The sequence below is a fragment of the Staurois parvus genome, unplaced genomic scaffold (assembly GCF_062004578.1).
Source record: "Staurois parvus isolate SC_StPar_1 unplaced genomic scaffold, SC_StPar_1.0 ptg001316l, whole genome shotgun sequence".
Taxonomy (NCBI): Eukaryota; Metazoa; Chordata; class Amphibia; order Anura; family Ranidae; genus Staurois; species Staurois parvus.
The window spans coordinates 3,840,177-3,862,570 of record NW_028319112.1 but is presented as its reverse complement, the minus strand read 5'-3'; the positions used below and the strand labels follow the sequence as shown (position 1 = coordinate 3,862,570).

General features: G+C 43.6%; 1 long non-coding RNA gene across 1 annotated transcript in view; it reads left to right on the top strand.

Annotated features, from left to right (window-relative positions):
* Positions 1 to 15,191: 15,191 nt before the first annotated feature.
* LOC149437107 (uncharacterized) overlaps positions 15,192 to 22,394 on the top strand; it is a 176,818-nt gene continuing 169,615 nt past the window's right edge. The window contains exon 1 of the long non-coding RNA XR_016308189.1: positions 15,192 to 15,415. This is a non-coding gene — a long non-coding RNA (uncharacterized LOC149437107). The remainder of the gene's footprint in view (positions 15,416 to 22,394) is intronic.

Below are 22,394 nucleotides of genomic sequence, written 5' to 3'. Positions count from 1 at the left end.
GAGAAGATGGAGAAGGAGAAGGAGGAGAAGAAGGAGAAGGATGAGAAGAAGGAGAAGGATGAGAAGAAGGAGAAGGAGAAGGATGAGAAGAAGGAGAAGGATGAGAAGAAGGAGAAGGATGAGAAGAAGGATGAGAAGAAGGATGAGAAGAAGGATGAGAAGAAGGAGAAGGATGAGAAGAAGGAGAAGGAGAAGGATGAGAAGAAGGAGAAGGATGAGAAGAAGGAGAAGGATGAGAAGAAGGAGAAGGATGAGAAGAAGGAGAAGGATGAGAAGAAGGAGAAGGATGAGAAGAAGGAGAAGGAGAAGGATGAGAAGAAGGAGAAGGATGAGAAGAAGGAGAAGGATGAGAAGAAAGAGAAGGAGAAGGAGAAGGATGAGAAGAAGGAGAAGGAGAAGGATGAGAAGATGGAGAAGGAGAAGGATGAGAAGAAGGAGAAGGATGAGAAGAAGGAGAAGGATGAGAAGAAGGATGAGAAGAAGGATGAGAAGAAGGAGCAGGATGAGAAGAAGGACAGTTCTGTGACAGTTTCTGTCTATTTCTGACAGTTCTGGGACATTCACTCCATACAGCAGTTTCAACCGCTGTATGGAGGGAATGTCATAGAACTGTCAGAAATAGACTATTTCTGACAGTTCTGGGACATTCACTCCATACAGCAGTTTCAACCGCTGTATGGAGGGAATGTCATAGAACTGTCAGAAATAGACTATTTCTAACAGTTCTGGGGACATTCCTTCCATACAGCGGTTGAAACATTGTATCTATTTGTTTCCATAAATGGATCCATTTATGGAAACAAATAGATACAATGTTTCAACCGCTGTATGGAAGGAATGTCCCAGAACTGTCAGAAATAGTCTATTTCTGACAGTTCTGGGACATTCACTCCATACAGCGGTTTCAACCGCTGTATGGAGGGAATGTCCCAGAACTGTCAGAAATAGTCTATTTCTGACAGTTCTGGGACATTCCCTCCATACAGCGGTTTCCGGCAAAAAGTGTATGTGCAGAGTTCCTCTATTCTGCAGATACACTTAGAGGAGCTCTGCAGATACACTTAGAGGAGCTCTGCACATACACTTTTTGCCGGCTTGGAATTATTCTTATTTTCATCCTACTTCTTCTTCTTCTTCTTCATCCTCATCCTCTTCTTCTTCTGAGGATGAGGATGAGGATGAAGAAGAAGAAGAAGTAGGATGAAAATAAGATTAATTCCAAGCCGGCAAAAAGTGTATGTGCAGAGCTCCTCTAAGTGTATGTGCAGAGCTCCTCTAAGTGTATCTGCAGAATAGAGGAACTCTGCACATACACTTTTTGCCGGCTTGGAATTATTCTTATTTTCATCCTACTTCTTCTTCATCCTCATCCTCTTCTTCTTCTTCTGAGGATGAGGATGAAGAAGAAGAAGAAGTAGGATGAAAATAAGAATAATTCCAAGCCGGCAAAAAGTGTATGTGCAGAGCTCCTCTAAGTGTATGTGCAGAGCTCCTCTAAGTGTATCTGCAGAATAGAGGAACTCTGCACATACACTTTTTGCCGGCTTGGAATTATTCTTATTTTCATCCTACTTCTTCTTCTTCTTCTTCTTCATCCTCTTCTTCTTCTTCTGAGGATGAGGATGAAGAAGAAGAAGTAGGATGAAAATAAGATTAATTCCAAGCCGGCAAAAAGTGTATGTGCAGAGCTCCTCTAAGTGTATCTGCAGAATAGAGGAACTCTGCACATACACTTTTTGCCGGCTTGGAATTATTCTTATTTTCATCCTACTTCTTCTTCTTCTTCTTCTTCATCCTCATCCTCAGAAGAAGAGGATGAGGATGAGGATGAAGAAGAAGAAGTAGGATGAAAATAAGAATAATTCCAAGCCGGCAAAAAGTGTATGTGCAGAGTTCCTCTATTTCTGACAGTTCTCTGACAGCTTCTTCACATGTACAGCGGTTGAAACATCTGTATCCTAAATGGAAACTAATAGATACAATGTTTCAACCGCTAAACATGTGTTCCTTCTGTCAGAGAACTGTCAGAAATAGCGGAGCTCACTGCAGGGACACTTTTGCCGGCTGATCGGGAAATATTCGATTCGCGCACCCGAAGTAGGCAAAATTTCGGATTCGACGCGAATCGAATATTTCCTGAAATTCGACTCGAATTCCAGTTCGCCTGGTTCGATTCGCTCATCTCTAGTTGTTTCCTAAGGCAAGAACAGGTGCCGTGTCTGCCGGGTCCATAGAGTGGCCTTCTTTTGACACAACCTTGCCCAGGAATCTGACTTTATTTGAAAAAGTTCACACTGGCTGTTAATTTGACTCCGTGTTGTTGGTAACGTTGGGAGTACTGACCGGACATGCTGCACATGCTCCACATGCTCCTGCAATGATTTACTATGGACGAGGTTGTCATCTAAGTATGGCAGGCAAATCTCATCTCTCAGTCCTATTAAACATGTCTCCATACTGCGTTGGAACTCGGCTGGTGCAGAGCTCAGACCAAAGGGTATTCGGATCCATTCATACAAACCCCAAGGTGTAATGAACGCTGTCAATGGTCGACTGGCTTCTTCCACAAATCCTTGATGGTATGCTTTCCCCTGGTCTAGCACAGAAAACCATGAACTTCCTCCTAGACTGTCCAGCATGTCTTGGATCCTAGGAATTGGATTACAGTCAGGAATGAACTTCTGGTTCAACTCACTATAATCGCAACACAGTCTTAAACTGCCATCTTTCTTTCTTTTACGCACACAATGGGTGAGGAGTATGATGATTTTGATTCTGCAATCCATCCCCGATTTATCAGATCCTGCAGATATTCCTTAACTTCTTGGTGCAGTGGTTTTGGCACAGATATGTAGGTTCTTGTGACTGGTGTACTGTCTTTGAGACAAATCTCTAACTGTAAAGAATGAATACATCCTACATCAGAGTCATCTTTGGCAAAAGCATTGCATTCTTCCCTTAGCAATTCTTTGATGATTTGTTGATCTTCAGGAGGGAGGTGTTTTCAAAGGCACTGGCGGGACCCAGCGCTCCTGATTGTCATCCCCCACCCGTGGATAAGTCTCATTTGGATTTCCAATTTTCCCTTTTGGTCCTGCCTTGAGTGTCTGTGGTTCAGAGGTCACCGAGTTAGTAAACACATTTGCTGATTGCTTCAATTTTACTTGAGCTGGATATGTTGTTTTTATGGGCTCGACACATCCAATCTTTGTTTGACCTGGTAACACAATGTTCCATTTAGTTGTATTCCAAACTGGAATGGTCAGTTTGGAGAATTGTCCTCTTTGAAATGAGACTAATGTCTCACCAATATGCAGTCGGTAGGTGATAAGCCTCACTCGGTGTAAACAAAACTGTCTGAGCCTGCAAGGACGGTTTGGTGTGAGCACTACACTGGATGTATGTTACAGTATTTGCAGGGATTCTTTGGTTCTTAGTACCAGTCTTTACGATAGCACCACCGGTTTCCCTACAGTTGACTTGTAGTAAGCTTACAAGGACTTCTGCTTTGGGGGTTGGCAGTTCCAAAGCTGTTCTTAATATGTCCACAAAATCTGGGATAACTTTCTTCCCATCAGCAACTGTCTCTTTGAATGTTTCTTCAATTATATTGTAGCCGATAATTGGCTTCTCAGCTACTTTCTCATCCTCAGAGACTACTAGTGGTACTAATAACTGCTTGGTAGCATTACTGCTCGATGTACGTAAGCTGAAAGGTTACCTCAATCCAACCTGAGAATGGAATCTCTGTCTCATTGGCTGCTTTCCCTTGGAGTACCCTTGGTCCCAGCAGTTCTTCAAACGATCGGACCACAGTGTGTGGCAGTACTCGCTGTCTCCAGCTCTCATTGATAATGCTAACAGAGTCAGTATCCCATAAGGCCTGGACAGACTATTTCACAGTTCACAAGGCATCTCTTTCCACAATAAGACCCAGTAGCTTGTTGTGCTGTTTCAAGGTGATGCCATTCACGTTGGTTGGCAATTTTTCAACTGTCAAGAATAGCCTTTGAGCAGGGCAGGTTGGTGTTTTTCTCCAGGGGTCTGCGTTTAACTTTCCAGCCGGGGCTCTGATGGTAGGTTGGGGACTGGTTTCTTTACTACTGATACGAGTTACACTTTGGGACACAGGTTTGGTTCTGGCACAGGTTACTGTCGGTCCCTTAACAGCAACCTTCTCCCGTTTAACTGATTTTGTTTGGCCGCTCTGCATTGTCTCGCCCTATGTCTAGCTTGACCACAGTTAAGACAATGGTCACATGCAGTTCTCTGATCAGTCTTTTCACAAGATTGAAAAGTCCCTGTCCTTCGACCAACAGTTGCTCTAGATCCTCTAAAGCCATGCTCTTGTCGAGTTCTCGAATCTTGGAGAAGTGTTTTCTTATCGAATATTTCTTGTTGCAACTGTATTACTATCTTTTCAAGGTCAGAGTTACTCTTTGAAGGCTGTTGGAATGCCAGACTACTTGCTTGTGATGGAGGCAAAGAGAGGGTGCCTGGTTCCTGAGAACAATGGAGGATGTTGGCCTGGCACTCTCTTCCTTTCGTCAGGTTACTGTGCTGAAATTTCTTTTGTTTCTGCTCCCTTTCCATCTCCATGTTTGTAGCCTCATTCATCTTTTCTATGAGCAACTCATCTGAGATTGTAGGATCATCCAAGTGTTGTTTTATTGGAACTTGCTATGTTCACTTCTCAGTCCGGTACCCACCGTCCTTAAGAATTTCTTTTGTATAAATTCAGTGCCGTAGTGTTCATCTGAACCTTCCCCTTGTGAAACGAACAGCAAATGGTTCTTCAATGCAATGGCCCTAAATAGGAAGTTTTGGGGAGTCTCTTTACTATTCTGTGATATATTGATCAATTGTTGGTATAGTTCGAAAGCATTCTCCTCTTTATGAAGGCTTTTTAGGATTCTCTTGAGTGGCACTAGGGTCAGACCACTCTTCAGCTCTAGCATGCCTCTGAGGCTTGACCCGGGACTAATGGCTTTGACCACAGCTTCCACAAGCTCTGACTCTGGATATCCCTTTTGCAGTCCCATGTCAATCTGGTGCATGAGGTTAGTATAAGACAGCTTGTCTTTCTGTTCCTTTTCACCTATCTGACCAGCAATTTTAAAGTCCTTTCTGATTGTAACTTCTGGAAAGTTAGTATGGGAAAGTCTCTGAGCAACTAGATTAAGCTCTTGTTTTGCAGGACTTTCTTTTGAGTCTTTGTCTTTAATGCTAAGTTCTTTCATCTGTTCCTCTATCATCTTGGCTGTTTCTTGAAGTTTTTCCTGTATACTGTGGTACTGCTGTTTTAAATCATATAACTGTTGTTCCGCTTGAGGGTCTTTGCCACTATCGCTTGGTGCTTCCATGTTATCTTTCTTCTCTAACTCACCGATGAATTTCTTAGTTGCCTGCAGAAATTGTGTCACCACTTCTTCACTTTCAGTCTCTACCAGTTCATCTAACACCTCATTCACTATCCGCATGTAATGGTGCCGGGTTTTTCCTTTTGCCATACTTGCTTCGGAGACCTTTATAAACTGGCAAGTCTCCATGAGATCATCGACTGTCATGTGAATCAGGGGTTCACTGATTTCGTCTTGCAACTTTTCGATATCCATACTCCTAATGTTTTTCTGTTACTTCACCACGTACAGTGTAGTCATTCCTTTTCACTTCTGTGACCTTATGGCGTTCCTCTCACCCGGCCCCACGTTGGGCGCCAATTTTGTTGCACATACGGTAAATAATTCCACTGTGCGAAGGATGGGTCGGGTGAAACCAGAAGTGCTTTATTAGGAATGGCTGTAATAAACACAGAAACTCTTAATTACATGTGACCGGATATGTTCACTGTAATCACTGTCCTCTATACACTACTAAACATTTCCATATACATTAATAAGTATTCTCATATGCATTAATAAACATCTTTAATTGCAATACTGAATATCTATACCTCTGCAAATATGCTAGTAAACTATTCTGCATAACATTCGCGTATTACAATAGAGAAATCACATTCCCTGTATCTTAGCGCCAAATCGCATAGCTGCAATATATATTCATATTCATGCTGCAAGTAATCTGATTGCATCATAGTAACAGCGGCATTCACTGATCACCAGGGCACATGTTAAGTCATTTTGTCCTATTTATCATGTTAAACAGTATCCCGCTTACCTGTAATAAACAAAGAAACTCTTAATTACATGTGACCGGATATGTTCACTGTAATCACTGTCCTGCCAGAAACAAATTGTTAGATTTTTAGTTCCCACTTCTGTGTCTTCCTATTATCACAGGAAGTAGTTCTGCCCTCTTGTGATGATGCAGTAAAAATGCAATCTCTAATATCTTCTTTTGACAAAGATAGATTACAGTTATATTAGGTATTAGGCTTTGGATTTTAATTTTATGGGGTTTCCTATTTTCTACACCTCTTACACGCAGTCATGTTGGAACAGGAAGGGGCCATCCCTAAACTGTTTGCAAAAAGTTGGGAGCATGAAATTGTCCAAAATGTCTTGGTATGCTGATGCCTTAAGAGTTCCCTTCACTGGAACTAAGGGGCCAAGCCCAACCCCTGAAAAACAGCCCCACACCATAATCCCCCTTCCACCAAACTTTACACTTGGCACTATGCAGTCAGGCAACTACCAGTCTCCTGGCAACAGCCAAACCCAGATATGTCCATTGGATTGCCAGAGAGAGAAGCATGATTTGTCACTCCAGAGAACATGTCTCCACTGCTCTAGAGTCCAGTGGCAGCGAGCTTTACACCACTGCATCCGACGCTTTGCATTGCACTTGGTGATGTAAGGCTTGGATGCAGCTGCTCGGCCATGAAAACTCATTCCATGAAGCTCTCTACGCACTGTTGTACTAATCTGAAGGCCACGTGAAGTTTGGAGGTCTTTAGCTATTGTCTCTGTGAACAGTTGGCAACTTCTGTGCACTAACAAATAAAAAAGTTAAAAAGTATGTATATTTATTGAAGAATTGTTATTTTATCAAGATTGTTTGACCTCACAGTGTATGATCTAAATTTGGGACATTTTATTTAGTTACGGTTTTTTGTACAGTGTGTCAGCAGGGCAACATCACTTGTGTGTTTATAACTTCTGCACACTGCACACTTCAGCCTGCGCTGACCCCGCTCTGTCATTTTATGTGGCCTACCACTTCGTGGCTGAGTTGCTGTTGTTCCCAGTTGCTTCCACTTTGTTATAATACCACTAACAGTTGACCGTGGAATATTTATTAGAAAGGAAATTTCACGGATGGACTTATTGAACCGGTGGCAACCTATCACGGTACCACGCTTGAATTCACTGAGCTCCTGAGAGCGACCCATTCTTTCACAAATGTTTGTAGAAGCAGTCTGCGTGCCTAGGTGCTTGATTTGTTACACCTGTGGCCATGGAGGTGATTGGAACACCTGAATCCATTGATTTGGAGGGGTGTCCCAATACTTTTGGCAATATAGTGTATGTTTGGCTGAACCTAGAAAAAAAGCTGTCGGAGCCAGTCCAATCAACTGTGGCCAGGGTATTAACATGCACGAAGTGGAGAGAGTGACCACATGATAATATTAAGTCGATGACATTGTGGTCATAGGAGGTCAATGATGTCACAAGCATCCCCGCTCCATGCAGCTGTGGGGTGGGTATTGCCCCGGCCACAGCTGATTGGGCTGACAATGATAGCTCCCTTCTGAACTCAAGCTCATGCCTACTCATAGATATGCCTTGTGTGACGGAAGAGCAAAGCTAACAATTTGTGTGTAATATCACCGATTTAAAGACAATTTACTTTAATCTGATCGTGCTCCCAAAAAAAAAGCATCAAAAAGATTTGAGTTTCTCTTTAAGATTTATATTTGCAGATCTGATAACACCCAGGTCCATGCAATTTGCACATGTGTTTATGTGGACGAACTAGTGATTAAACTGGAAATTCCTAAATGGCATCTGACATTCTGGTCTCTAATGTGCACATCATTTCCCTAAATTCCCCTTTGCATCAGTCCTAATCAGATGAAAATTGATGTGAGTGAAAATAAATTGATGACCTCCTCATTTTGTGTGCAATTAACACCTAATTACAAGCGAGCCTGACCTCAGACTGATAGGATCAATGTGCTGCAATGAACAGATCTTATGCAGAACGTCCTCGTGGCTTCATATGAGCGCGCTCTCTGAAGTTCCATCTCACTCACAGCGCTGCAAGACGATTCCCCGCTGAGATGCGCGTTTAATTTATATTTATGTTATTCATTACCTTTTTATCACAATAATGTGATCTTTTTAAGTTTGCTTTTCTTTCAAGCGGCTGCATAAACTGATTTATTTATTTATTTGCTGGCAGTCATAAATAAATAGCCTGCAATAACAGAAGGCAACGGCATTAATGTAATGGAGCTGTGAAGATAGGAATATAACCTTGTAACCCTTTCATTAACACCATTATATGGTCTACTACAGAACCCAGATGCAGACATACCCAGATTGGACAGCAGTGCCTGCCCCTGATTTATGTCTTTTGTTTACATCATCAGGTCTAGTTTACACTTGTGGCTGGTGGAAGGGGGGATGTAAAACTAGGCAGGTGCGCCAAAGTTTTACTGTCCCCTGGCCACCCCTCTTAATCTAACACAGTCGCCTGAGAAGGTTGTACACATGCTGTGGCCTTGATGATTGCTTAGTGGCCACAAGAAACATTATACCCCCTGTCTTATTCGGTGAACAGTACTGCCATCAAAAGCGACCCACTCAAATGAATGGGGCTGGGCAGCAACCTCCCTGCAACCCCATGCAATGCATGCATTTTCAGGGTTAAAACAGGCAGTGAGGAGACAATATAACATCTTCCAGCTGCCTGTCACAGACCTCTGAACAACAATCCAACATGGATTGCTCTTTAGAGGATAGTGGAAATGTAAATGAGCCCTATTCATCTAGATGCTGCATCCCAAAAAGTCTAGCAGAGGGGCAAGGACTAGTCCTCTGTATTGCCTATAGGCTTCCTGCAACACATTTTGTTTCCCCCAGATTTAATTGTAAATGCCTTGCCATGCCTTCATATTGCATTGTTGTGCTTAGTTATGTGGCCAGAAATGATCTTCACTATGGTCACCTGGAGGTGGAGGAATTGCCCAGATTAGCCTATAGATAGACACAACTGTTGGAAGTGGTATTTCTCTTGACAAAAATGTAAATGTAAATTCATAAATAAATTCTGAAGCTTAAAGTGGACTTTCAGGCTAGATCTAACTAAGCTTAAAATGGTTCCCAACCTCCTCCTAACTCCTATTTTCACTGCCCTGTAAAAGAAAGATGCATATGCTTACCTTTTCTCAGGGTGCTCCGGACCAGTCATGTGATCGGCTTCCAGCAGGCGGCTTCAGGGGAGAGGATGGACAGCTGAAGTCAGATGCCCCAAAGTAAGCCTATGGGTTATGTCATGGCTCAGGCATTCCATCCGTTGTCCGTGATTGGCCCAGAGTAGGGGGAAGGAACAGTTTTTTAGTGATTGTAAACCCATGTGGTTTTGCACAGAGCAGTCCTGATCCTCCTCTTCCAGGGTCCCCCAATGGTACTGCTGGCTCCTCTCCCCTGATAAGTGCCCAGCATAGCAAGCCACTTATTATGGTGGCACTCATGTGGGCTCACTCCTGAGACAGCTCTGTGTTTTCATAGACAGAAGGATGGGGCTGCGGGGAGCTGCACTCCTTAATGTAGAGAATGCATGAGGGTAAAAAACCTTCTGCCTTTAGAACCACTTTAAGTTTAGGTAGATCTAGCATGGAATTTCACTTTAAAGTGGTTGTAAAGCTCAGACATGAAATATGAAAAAAGCATATTCCTCTATAGTGTGTACATGTCTCTGTTAGGGGGATTTCTGATTGCTGCTTCTTCTGCTATCAGCATGAATCACTTCTGACAAGTTTTCCTAACACCAAGAGAAAAATTGTGACAGAGCTCCAGCAGGTTGACAGCCTCAGCTCTGTTCATGTGTGCTGTGTGGAGGGGGTGTGTCCATTCCCTCCAATCAGTTCTCAGAGATCTCCTCACTAAGCTCTGCAGTGTGTAATTTCAGCTCTCCATCCCCTTTTTTTCTGAACTTTCAGACAAGCATTACAAATCCAGCAGTTTGAAGTGATGTAGAGAAGAGAAGACTGCAGATAGACAGGTACAACTTATGTAGGAGAATTTGTTTAATCGCTGTGCATCACCTGAGACTATTCTCTTCACTGGGTGGATGTAAGGGTTTACAGTCACTTTAAGGTATAACCAAAAGCAAAACTTTTTAAAGTTTTGGATAGAGTGGTGAGTGTTTAGAACCACTGCCTATCTGAGAGTGGATTGCTCTCACTAATTAATCACACTGCACCACACCACACCAGAAGTAGTGCATGCACTATTTTTAGAAACGCACTGCAACCAGATTGCATGGTACTTTTGTGCCACATGATCCAGTGCAGGCAAACGCACTGTGCCTTAGGGCTGTCATTAACATTGCACTGGCATCTCCTGCAGATCGCAAAGGCAGTGCACTTTGAATGCGGTGTGGGAAGTGTGCATGGATCACCGGTTTCCCACACTGTGTTCTAGTGCAAACGGGCCCTCAGTATCAATTTAAGTTAGCATCCGAGTGGTGATTGTCCTGGATCCCAGAATTCAGTTTCAGGAACACTGGGGATGATTTACTAGAGTAGAGAATCTAAAATTCTCTACACAACTAAATATTCACTGAGCTCACCTATCTGTGTTCACTTTAATCATCCAAACATGTGCAAGCTAAAATCCTGATTTTACCTTTTTATTTTTTTTACTAAACTCAGTGAACATACAGTACATTTTGCTAAGCCTCTTTTACTTTAGTAAATCATATCCAATATCTGCATGGAGTTTGTTTATGCTTTCTATTTTTACATAGGTATTTATTGTGTACTCTGGTTGCTTGCCCCAATCTAAAGAACACACTGGTAGTGGTAGATTAATTGTTTTCTAACCTAAATGGGTCCTGGAGTCTGTAAGACTTGATTGGTGTAGGGGCATTGTTCATTGGGGGGGGGGGGGGGGTAAAATTGATTCTATCTAGATGACAGGTTTCATCCAGTGTAAATCTGACCTGAGCTTCCACAACTTGGTGCCTCCATCCAAAGAGGAGACATTCCCTCTATAGCCTATAAGCTATAAACCCTAATAAATAAAAAAAAATGTGTCAGGCATCATGGATCAGTTTTTTATTCATCTGATATTTATCGTTGAGCAATTTGAAGCCTTTTTAAATGTAAAGCTAATCCTTAAGCTGATATGTCAGTGTCAAAAGTGATAGGATTTTACGATTCTCATTATGACAATGCATTGTTCCTTTTAAAACCTCCATGTTAATGTGGCATGCAAGGAGACACATTTATGGTGAGAGCGACATAGCCTCCCCATACACGCTGTTACCACTTTCATTTACACCAAACCCGCCTATATTTCTTTCTTTCTTTATTTTTGTGAATGTCACATTCGCCATGTTTTTGTTTTTTATCATTGTTTTGTGTGCAGCGGTTTTAGGAATAATCCTAAAACGGGTTACATGGCGCTCTGTTCTCATTAGGTATTGATGTTTATTTTGTTTCAGTCTTTCGGGCCGTAAAAGAGAAGATAGATAAATAGTGAATCACTGGCTGTTATCTTATTCTGGCTAATGTATTTGACCGCAATTAAAATGCCCAGCGGGAGCCAAAAAAATCCTTTTGAGGATTTTTCCCTCTCAGGAGAAGGGTCACAACCTGGAGTGTGCTATACGTGCGTTTTGTCTTTTTCTGTCAAGCTATTTCTGTTGCTGTCTTTTTTTGTCATTTACAATCCTATTTTTTTGTAAGCTCCTTGGCAAAAAACTGTGCTGTGCGTAGTAGGATATGGAGATATGGACACAATGAGGGCAAGGCGGCAGCATGAGCACCTGTTGACCAGTCACTGAGAAAGCGACCGTATTGTAGGTTAAATGAATATTAAAATGTAACCCTAAGCAAAAAGCTCAATACGCAGGTGAAATACTTATACATACGGTAACTGGTATGCTGGTCAAATGATTTGTAATTCTGTGCGGTCACTTTTTTGTTTCAAATGCATTATCATGCATTTTGTCAATTTATGCATCGACATACCTTCATTTACCTAGTCTGTCTGGACAGTATGGTCACCTGCTGACTTGGCACCATCCACAGGCATCTTAATGCTTCAATAACATACAGAAGTTGAATCCAGGACAATTTTATTTCCGCCCATTTCAAGTGGTATAATAACAATGTCATGTTTACCTGCTCTGTGCAATGGTTTTGCACAGAGCAGCCCTGATCCTCCTCTTCTTGGGTCCTTCACCAACGCTTCTGGCTTCTCCTCCTTGCCGAGTGCCCCCCCAGAGCAAGCAGCTTGTACGTTCTCACTCCTGACTCCCTCTGTGTCTGTAGGACACACAGAGTGTGACTTAGTCCTGGATCCCTTCTCACTGGCTGTGATTGACAATGGCTCTCGCTGCTGTGTCTCAGCCAATGAGTAGACAGAGACCCAGGAGAGCTGCTGCTCTCGTGCACATTGCTGGATTGATATAGAGCTCAGGTAAGTATTAGAGGGGGCTGTGGTGGGAGCTGCACACTGAAGGTGTTTTATCTTCATACATAGAATGCATGAAGGTAAAAAAAAACGTCAGCATTTAGAACTACTTTCAGTACAGAGGAAAATATTTCCAGTCTGTTTAAATAAAAGAAGACAATGGCTTTCCTAAGCCCTGTTTCAGAGAAGAATTAACTTTGACTAAGGGAACATGGGAGAGACAAGGAGGGTCTAGCTAGGACAAAACTGACTAGCACTAAACATGAGAAGAAGACAGTAGGAGATACCAAAACACATAAGTAAACAAGTAATGGCCCTAAACTGTCACTAGGTGTCAGCATACATCAAAACAATAGTAACCTGATGCGATTCATCGCAACACAGCAAAAGATAAAAGTGGGACAGCCAACCGGAACGGAACTGCACTGCAGAGGTCCCCATGCTGTGCAGAGGTTCAGAAGTTCGAGAGTTAAAGTCAAGAGCACATTGGAGTCCGCACTATGTGCACAACAGGGTTCCATGCTTCTACCGGGACTGGGAGTGGGAAATGCTGGACAGATGGCTGCAGTCAGTGTTTGGCATGGCCCGCCTAATTGCAAGCTACAGTGGGAAGATGTATATTTACATGGGGCCCGAGAGTAACTAAAGAACAGTTGTTGTGCAAGTGTACATGGTGAACATTCATCCCTAAGAGTAGAGGCCTGCCTTAAGGTTGAGTATTCCCTGACAGCAACCTCAATCTTGTCTCTGGGTATTGGTGAAAATGGCACAGGGTAAAGGTACTCTGTGTGTGAAGCAGAGAGAGAGAGAGAGAGAGACTATACAAGATGCCTAGCGCAGCCCAGAAGAGCCCACCCCATGGTAGGCCTCTAATGTGACCCTTGCTTGGTGCCCAACGAGGAGAGAAACATGTAGGATGTGACAAACAACCAGCACCCTGCCCTTACATCATGACTGCAGCTGCCCTGAACCCAAGACAGTTTAGCTGTTCACTATTGCCAATCAGTAGGTTTGTTTGGCTGTGATTTTATAGGTGATCCAGCAAAAGACAAAAACAACCCTGGTGTCACTGAAACCCTGCAGGACTGACCATAGGAATACTGTATGTAGAAAACATGAGCAGAGCCAAATGACAATGCCATTTGATACAAAGCACAACACAATCCACCAAAAACTCACTCAACCTGCAGAGAACTTCTATAAATTGCAGTAATTCCCCTGAGATCTGGGATCCCCCTTGTTAAAGGGGGCTACCAGATTGATAAACCTCCTGCCCACAGACCCCCACAACCACAGGGCCAGGGTTTTGGGGAAGAGGCCCTTGTCCCTTTAACATGAAGACAAGGTGCTTTGGGGGAGGAGCCCCCCTGCCCGAGATTCAAATTGTTCTGAACATTTGGAATTCATTAGAAAATTACTAAATTAAATTAAACTAAATGAAAATATACAAATTCTGATATGAATCAATGAAACTGCATTAGTAACATAACAAATCTATCCTAAACGAAACTGAGTTTTTCTGTTCTGAACATGTCTACTAAAGTGTGTAGTTGGACTGTTATTACCCCTTACCATATGCATAAATGTGTCACTGCAGTGGTGGGCCATTTTCCATGCTGCCACGTACTGTATATGTTACATGTTGGAAGAGTGCCCCCCAGCACTGTAACTGCACATTGTAAAAAAAAAAGGGGCCCATAATAAAAAAAAGGTTCTGATCACCGCCGTACCCCATAGTAACATCCTGATCACCACCATAACCCCATACCAGCATCCGGATTACCTCCATACCAGTGTTCTGATCACCGCCGTACCCCATAGCAACATCCTGATCACCACCATAACCCCATACCAGCATTCTGATTACCTCCATACCAGTATCCTGACTACCGCCATGCCAGCGTCCTGATCACCACCATACCTCATACTAACGCCCTGACCACCGCCATACCACATGCCACCATCCTGATCATTGCCCTATGTCATACCAGAGTCCGGCATTTTAGGGTCTCAATTTATCAATTTTCAAATATATATTCCATAGATTGTAGACTGAGCAAATGTCACTCAAAATGTGATAGTGCTGAAAGCTGAAAATTGGCCTGGACTAGAAGGGAGTGAAAATGTCTGGACTTGAAGTGGTTAAGAGACTATGCTTGGTAGCCACATGTTGCCTTGATTGAACCACAGAGACATTACTGTAAAGAGTCCATGTTTTGCAGCTTTCATATTTTGCATTATTCTGCAGTGTATTCATGCTCTTTGCCATCTTGACCCTGTTTTACACAGATTCTACTGTTGCAGCTGTTTAGTAGAATGCAAGCTGCAGCTAAGCTGACCATACACAATGCAAATTTTGGCACTTTTATGATGAACTGGCTCAAATTCGAGCTGTGGGTGATCCTGTCGGTATCTTTCTTCCCAACATCTTTTGATCTGAAAACTGTCTGCCAGATAGTGGCTGCATCCAACCAAATGCAGCTACTGTTTAGGTATTCTGATGGCCATGTATACTGCTTGTCAGAATACAGTAGCTGGCAGGGGAGATTCTTTCATCCATGCTATTTAGCGTGGATAGGAGAATCAGTAGACTTCTCCTGTTCAGTCCTAAGGACCAAACATGGGAAATCTTACAGTCTGTTCTGTATGTCATATCATTGTGTTGAGCAGGAAGCTATCTATTGGGTGTTCACTGCAATTGCAGTCTATTCTTTTCAGAAACAGGAAACATCTGTCCAGAGCCATTTTACCTTCCAGAAGAACTCACCAGTGAAGGCCTTCTTTATCTCTATGATACACATATACTTGTAAGTCTATTTATCATTTGTTAAAGTCATATATACTGTATATCTGGATTGCACTTCAATGTATTTGTAGGTAGCTGTTTGCTAGAAATGTGTTCATTGTATGCATTTGTAAAAGACATGTATACAAGCATATTGTAACTTCAGTGTATGTGATTGTTTTGCAATTTTGCAGAACTGTTCACTGAAGTAAATTAAGTTTTGGAATGAAACACAATGCTGCTTCTGTCAGTTTTGTTAGCTAGCTGTCGGCTAACTGTTATTCGGACAGCATACAGTGTATGGCCATTTTTACTCTCTCTGTCTGATCATTCGGTCTATCACTCATCCTGTTACATCTGAACGAATCTATAGGTTAATAGGCAGCACTCCAAGCAGCTAACGTTTTGATTTTCATATATTTATGAAAGATAGCATCATAGAAAGACAAAGCAGTACAACAGATTGCATGCACAAGATCTCCCCACAGTTCCTCTATCTAGACAAAGACAAACTACTCATTTATTACTTATTGTACCATTCACCCCTCCCTCCTAGATTGTAAGCTCCAAGGAGCAGGGCCCTCAAATCCCTTTTGTATTGAACTGTATTGTTACTGTATTGTCTCCCACTATAATGTAAAGCGCTGAGCAAACCGTTGGCGCTATATAAATCCTGTATAATAATAATAATGATAATTTACAAGCAACATACAGCAAATATCAAACATCAATACACATGGACATGGATAGATACCAGAAAAAACCTTCAGCTGACATAAGGGTGCTCAGGATCAGGTGGAGGCGGGAATCATAATGTTTCATAGTAAAAAAAACCCTTTCTCAAGTGATTAATCCACCTGGATCTGACTTAAGAAAGTGGTTTTTACTCCTTTATATGAATATATGAAAATCAAAATGTTAGCCATTTGGAGAACTCCGTTACTTATAGATTATTATTCCTTTGTTTTTCTTGAGGAAACCCAATATATGGTTCCAGTACCCCTATTCATACGTTTAATCCCTTTTTTTTTTTTTTTTTTACTAATTTTCATCTGAAAGAATCTAACAGAGATTAGCAGCAACTGGACTGTGGGATGTTGGGAAATTCCATTCCAAGGCTCAGATTGGCAAATTACCACAAATGGAAGCAAAGCTGTGACATTGTATGCATGAATTAATGAGCTGATGATCAATTAATTAACACCAATTTTGGTAGAACATTATCCCAGCTTGGTTACCAGACTGTATTCTAACTCAGGAACAATTAGGCCTTTCAATAAGTGCATGAAAAACATGAGAAGTGTTGTAGTTCATAACAGCTAATTAAACATTTACCAGGACAAAAAGTGAGGTGAAATCACTCTAGATTGGGCCATCAGCAACTTGAAAAAAAAACCCTAAAAGAGCATCTAAAGATTGTGCATTCTATCCAAAAATTTTAAAAATGGTCTTACACATATAAGACTTTGTTCACCAAAGGCTTCTATTTTAGTTTTGGTAGAGTGTTCTGTATATTGTATATCATCATTGTGTTGAGTACAGAGCCATCTATTGGGCATTAACTGCAACTGCACCTGTTTTTAATATTTCTTTAAATATGAGCAGGAAGTGTCTCTGTTTGCTAAAATAAAGATTTCCTATCCACCACTGCAAAGCCATTTAGCTTCCTGAAGAACTCCAGTGAAGTCCTCTATTCTCCCTTTGATACACATATGCCTTTTTACAGAAATATTCACAGAAGTAAATTTAGTTAGAAATTAAACACAATGCTGCTTCTATCAGTTTTGTTGGCTAACTTTTGGCCAACCATTAAGTGGACAGCATAGTAAAAAAGCATACATATACAGGTGAAGATATAGGAATTCACAGTAAAGAGGCATCTGTATACAGGCGAAGATAGAGAAGCCTCAAAGTATTATTATTATTATTATTATTATTATTATACAGTATTTATAAAGCGCCAATAGTTCGCTCAGCGCTGTACATTACAAAGGGAGACAGAACATGTGACAGAACAATACCAATACAATGCAAAACATGAGGGGATCAAGGGCCCTGCTCTTTCGAGCTTACAATCTAGGAGGGAGGGGGTGGTGGCACAGGAGGAGATAGCTGTGGGGGATGGAGTGGTAGGAAGAGTGGAGGAGGGAGGCAAGTTAGCAGGGGGTGGGGTAGGCTTCCCTGAAGAGATGGGTTTTCAGGGTGCGCCTAAAGGAGAGGAGAGTAGGTGATAATCTGATGGGTTGGGGCAGGGAGTTCCAGAGGATGGGTGACACCCTGGAGAAGTCCTGGAGGCGGGCATGGGAGGAGGAGACCAGGGAACTAGAGAGAAGGAGGTCTTGTGAGGAGCGGAGTGTGCGTGCTGGGCGGTACTTGGATATTAGGTCAGTGATGTAGTTCGGGGCAGTATGGTGGACAGCTTTGTACGTCAGCGTTAGGATTTTGAATTTGATCCGTTGCGCAATCGGAAGCCAGTGGAGGGATTGGCAGAGGGGGGTGGCGGAGACAGAGCGGTTGGAAAGGTGAATGAGTCTGGCAGCCGTGTTCAGGATGGACTGAAGAGGGGATAGCCAGCGGCGAGGCAGGCCAGTGAGGAGGGAGTTGCAGTAGTCGAGTCGTGATATGATGAGGGAGTGGATGAGCTGTTTAGTGGTTTCTGGGGTTAGGAACGTGCGGATTTTGGCGATGTTGCGGAGGTGGAGTCTGCACGAGTTTGTTAAAGATTGGACTTGGGGCTGGAAGGATAGGTTGGAGTCCAGAATGACACCCAGTACTCTGGCCTGCAGGGCGGGTTTGATGGTAGCGTTGTTGGATGTGACGGAGAAATCAATGGGGGGTGGTGTCCGGGCTGGGGGGAAGACAAGAAACTCGGTTTTGGAGAGGTTCAATTTAAGGAAGTGGAGCGACATCCAGTCTGATATGTCGCTCAGTAGGTGTGTGATTCGGGCTGAGACCAAGGGGGTGAGGTGGGGGGTTGAGAGATAGATTTGTGTGTCGTCGGCATAGAGGTGGTAGTTGAAGCCGTGAGAGTGTATGAGTTGGCCAAGGGAGGAGGCATAGATGGAGAAGAGAAGGCGCCCGAGGACAGAGCCTTGAGGGACCCCAACAGAGAGGGGGAGTGAGGGGGAGGTGGTAGCATTATAGGTAACGCTGAAAGAGCGTTGTGACAGGTAGGATGAGATCCAGAAGAGAGCAGAATCTCTGAGGCCGAGGGAGTGTAGTTTTTTGAGGAGGAGGGGGTGGTCGACTGTGTCAAAGGCCGCAGAGAGGTCAAGGAGTAGGAGCACTGAATAGTGTCCATTAGCTTTGGCGGTTAGCAGGTCGTTGGAGAGTTTGAGTAAGGCAGTTTCGGTGGAGTGTAGGGGACGGAAGCCGGACTGTAGGGGATCGAGGAGGTTGTTGTCGTTGAGGTGAGAGCATAGGCGGGTGTAGACTAGGCGCTCGAGGAGTTTAGATGTAAATGGGAGCAGGGAGATGGGTCTGAGGTTGTTCGGGTCATTGGGGTCCAGGGAGGGCTTTTTAAGTATGGGGGTGATGTGTGCATGTTTCAGAGGGGAGGGGAAAGTGCCTGAGGAGAGGGAGAGATTGAAGATGTGGGTGAGGGAGCGTAGGATGGAGGAGGAGGAAGGTCGTAGGAGTTGTGAGGGGATAGGGTCGAGGGGGCAGGTGGTGAGGCGGGCATCAGAGAGGGTCTTGGAGACTTCCTCGATGGTAGTAAGGTCAAAGGTGTGGAGTGTTGGGGGAGCTTCAGTATGAGGAATGTAGGGTGGGGTGGAAGAGGAGGTCAGAGCAGTGGTGGGGTCGTGGGAGAGGGGTGATGAGGGGGTAGCTGAGTGAGGGTGAAGGGGGTTGGAGAGAGTTTGAGCAGCGACGAAGTCCCTGCGGGTTATGCCGAGGGGGAGGGGGGATAAGGGGGTAGCTGTGTGAGAGGGGACAGGTTGAGAGGGCGTGTGAGTTGCGGCAATGTCCTTGCGAATTGTGTCAATCTTGTTTTTGAAGTGATTGGCAATCTCAAGGGCAGTGAGTGAGGTGCTGGGTGGAGGTGGGGGTGGAGAGAGTAGAGAGTTGAAGGCAGAGAAGAGTCGGCGAGGATTGGAGGAGAGGGCCTTGATGAGGGTCAAGAAGTAGGCCTGTTTGGCAGCATGGAGGGAGGAGGTGTAGGTGTGGAAGGCAGATTTGTAGCGGGTGAAGGCTTGTTTGGATTTGGTTTTGCGCCATAGTCGCTCTAGGGCACGACTTTGTCGTTTGAGGGTTTTGGTGTGATCAGTCTGCCAGGGCTGGAGCGGTCGGGGTCTGGTGTTGCGTGTGGTTAAAGGCGCTAGTGAGTCAAGGGCTGTTGAGAGCGCATTGTTGTAGGCGGTCAAAGCCAAGTCGGGGCAGGACAGGGGGAGGATGCGGTCGTGGAGTTGATCAGCTGCAGAGTGGAGGGAGGCAGAGTTAAGGTTGCGGAGGACATCTGTATACAGGCGAAGTTTTAGGAACTTCACAGTAAAAAGGCATCTGTATACAAGCAAAGACAGAGAAGCTTCACAGTAGAGAAGTATACATAGACAGGTGAAGATAAGGAGCTTCATTTGTTAGTGAAAGAATCCACACGAAAAGTGTACTTGGGACTGTACGCCACTTTAATTCATACTTCATGAATCCAGATAGGAGTATGGACATTCTGCATCAAAATTCAGAGACCAGGTCTCACATGTCTGGTTCCAGATATTCAGTGCGTTCCAGCAGGTCATCAGCCAGTTCTGCAGGTCTCAGAGCAAGAGCAAAAGCAGAAGCAGGGCGAGCAGAGACCTTATGTGCTTAAAAAGAAGCTGACTTGATGAGGCAGATAGCAGAGTTAGAAGCCAACTTCTTGAGACAGAAAGCCAACTGCATGAAGCAGAAAGCAGAGTTAGAAGCCAACTCCTTGAGACAGCCAGCTCCATGAAGCAGAAAGCAGAGGTAGAAGCTGGTATGCATGTGTTGCAAGCTCAAAGAGCAGCAGCAGAAGCCACGGTATACGAAACTGTGATTGGTTCAGAAGGGGATCCACTCCAAGATCTTGAGGAAATATAAACTCATGATTTAGTGCTAAGGACTCAGGATAATGTAAATAACCATGCTCCACACCAAGTTATGACAGAGTATGTTTCTATTAAGCCTATATCCAACACATTTCCTGACTTGACATACCAACAGCCCTCATCAGATTTGCCTGTACTGTCCCCCGCTTTCCACATTAAATCTGAAGATTTCCCAGCACCAAGGGTACATGTTCAAGAAAACAAAGATGATGTTAGCCCTCAGCATCCATCATGCGACATGGGTTATCATGTATCTTCCTTCAGAAATGGCCCGTTAGGATCCTCAGGGACAACTAATCTAGCAAGGCACCTAATTTGACAAGAATTGGTGAGCACTGGGCTACTAACATTTGATGATTACCCCGGGAACTATTGGGCATGGAAGATATCAGTCCAAGGCACCATCAGAGATCTCAGTCTTATGGCTAGAAAGGAACTAGATTTGCTAACAAAGTGGCTCAGACCAGAGTCATCTCAACAGGCCAAGAGAATCAGGTCTGTACACATTCATGATCCAGCTGCTGGGGTTAAAGTGGTATGGCAGAGATTAGAGGACTATTATGGCAGCCCTGAAGCTATTAAGGACGCTCTGTTGAAGAAACTGGAAGACTTCCCTAAAATCTCTAACAAAGACAGCCTAAAGTTAAGAGGTGACATGTTGGTGGAAGTCAATGCAGCAAAGACTGAAGACCACTTACCAGGACTGGGATACCTAGACACAGCACATGGGATTAAACCAATAATTAAAAAGCTCCCATACAGTCTGGATTTCTCAAGGCTCTAAGTACAAGGAAGATCATAATGTCTCCTTCCCGCCATTCAGTTTTTTCACCAAGTTTATTGTTAACCAAGCAAAGATTAGAAATGGCCCAAGCTTCATATTCTCGACATGCAGTAACCAGATGTCAGAAAACGCAGAGCAGATAGGAGCAAAGCATGGCCACAGAGCATCAGTGTCAGTCTGAAACAGAGATGTCAGCCACTGATACAGCTTTACATCTTAACAACTCTGAAAAGAAGTCCATGGACCAAACGGTTCATGCTTAATCCATAAAAAACACACTCACTGTCAAAGTGTCATGGGATCAGAAGCAAGCACATGAATGTAAAGCTTACCTGAAGAAAAATGCTATCTGCTTCAGATGTTGTGTATCCACCAAATACACTGATAAAGACTGCAAAGTCAATATAAGATGCAGAGAGTGCAGTAGTGACCAGCATACCTCGACACTGCATCCAGGTCTAGCCCCTTGGGCAACAGACTTCGGTAAACAACAAAGAGCAAGACAGGGAGGAAGATGAACCAACCCCATCAACTGATGTATCCAAGTGTACAGAGGTATATGCAGAAGGGACGAGGCCCAGATCATGTTCCACAATTTGTTTAGTGACTGTATAGCCCTCTAACAAACCTGACTGTTCAGTGAAAATGTATTAAGTGTTAAATGATCACAGTAATTGCTCATTAGCCAAGTCAGAGTTCTTTGACCACTTTAGCTCCACCCTATAGCAGAATTACTGCTACAGGGTGGACTCCCTGTGCTAAATCATGTACATACTGTATATGTGATCCGCCATCATCACGGGCCAGGGGCGCGCACGCCGACCTCGAAGTGCTGTAATTCAGTTCTGCACCAATCATTCAGCAGATTCAGGCCAGTGATGTTCGGCCTGGATCTGCTGATTGATCACTGCCCTATCAGAGATCTTCCTGTACCTGTGTTTATAGAACACAGGCACAGGAAAAGATGCAATCTTCTCTCCTTGGGCACATTCCATTCCAGAGAGAGAAGAAAGCAGATATTTGTGAGCAAAAACAGCACACTTTTACAGTAAAAGTACAGCTAGGTCACATTAAACCCCCTTATCGCCCCCCAGTTAACCTCTTCACTGCCCTGTCACCAATGTCATTAGTACAGTGTACATATTTTTTTA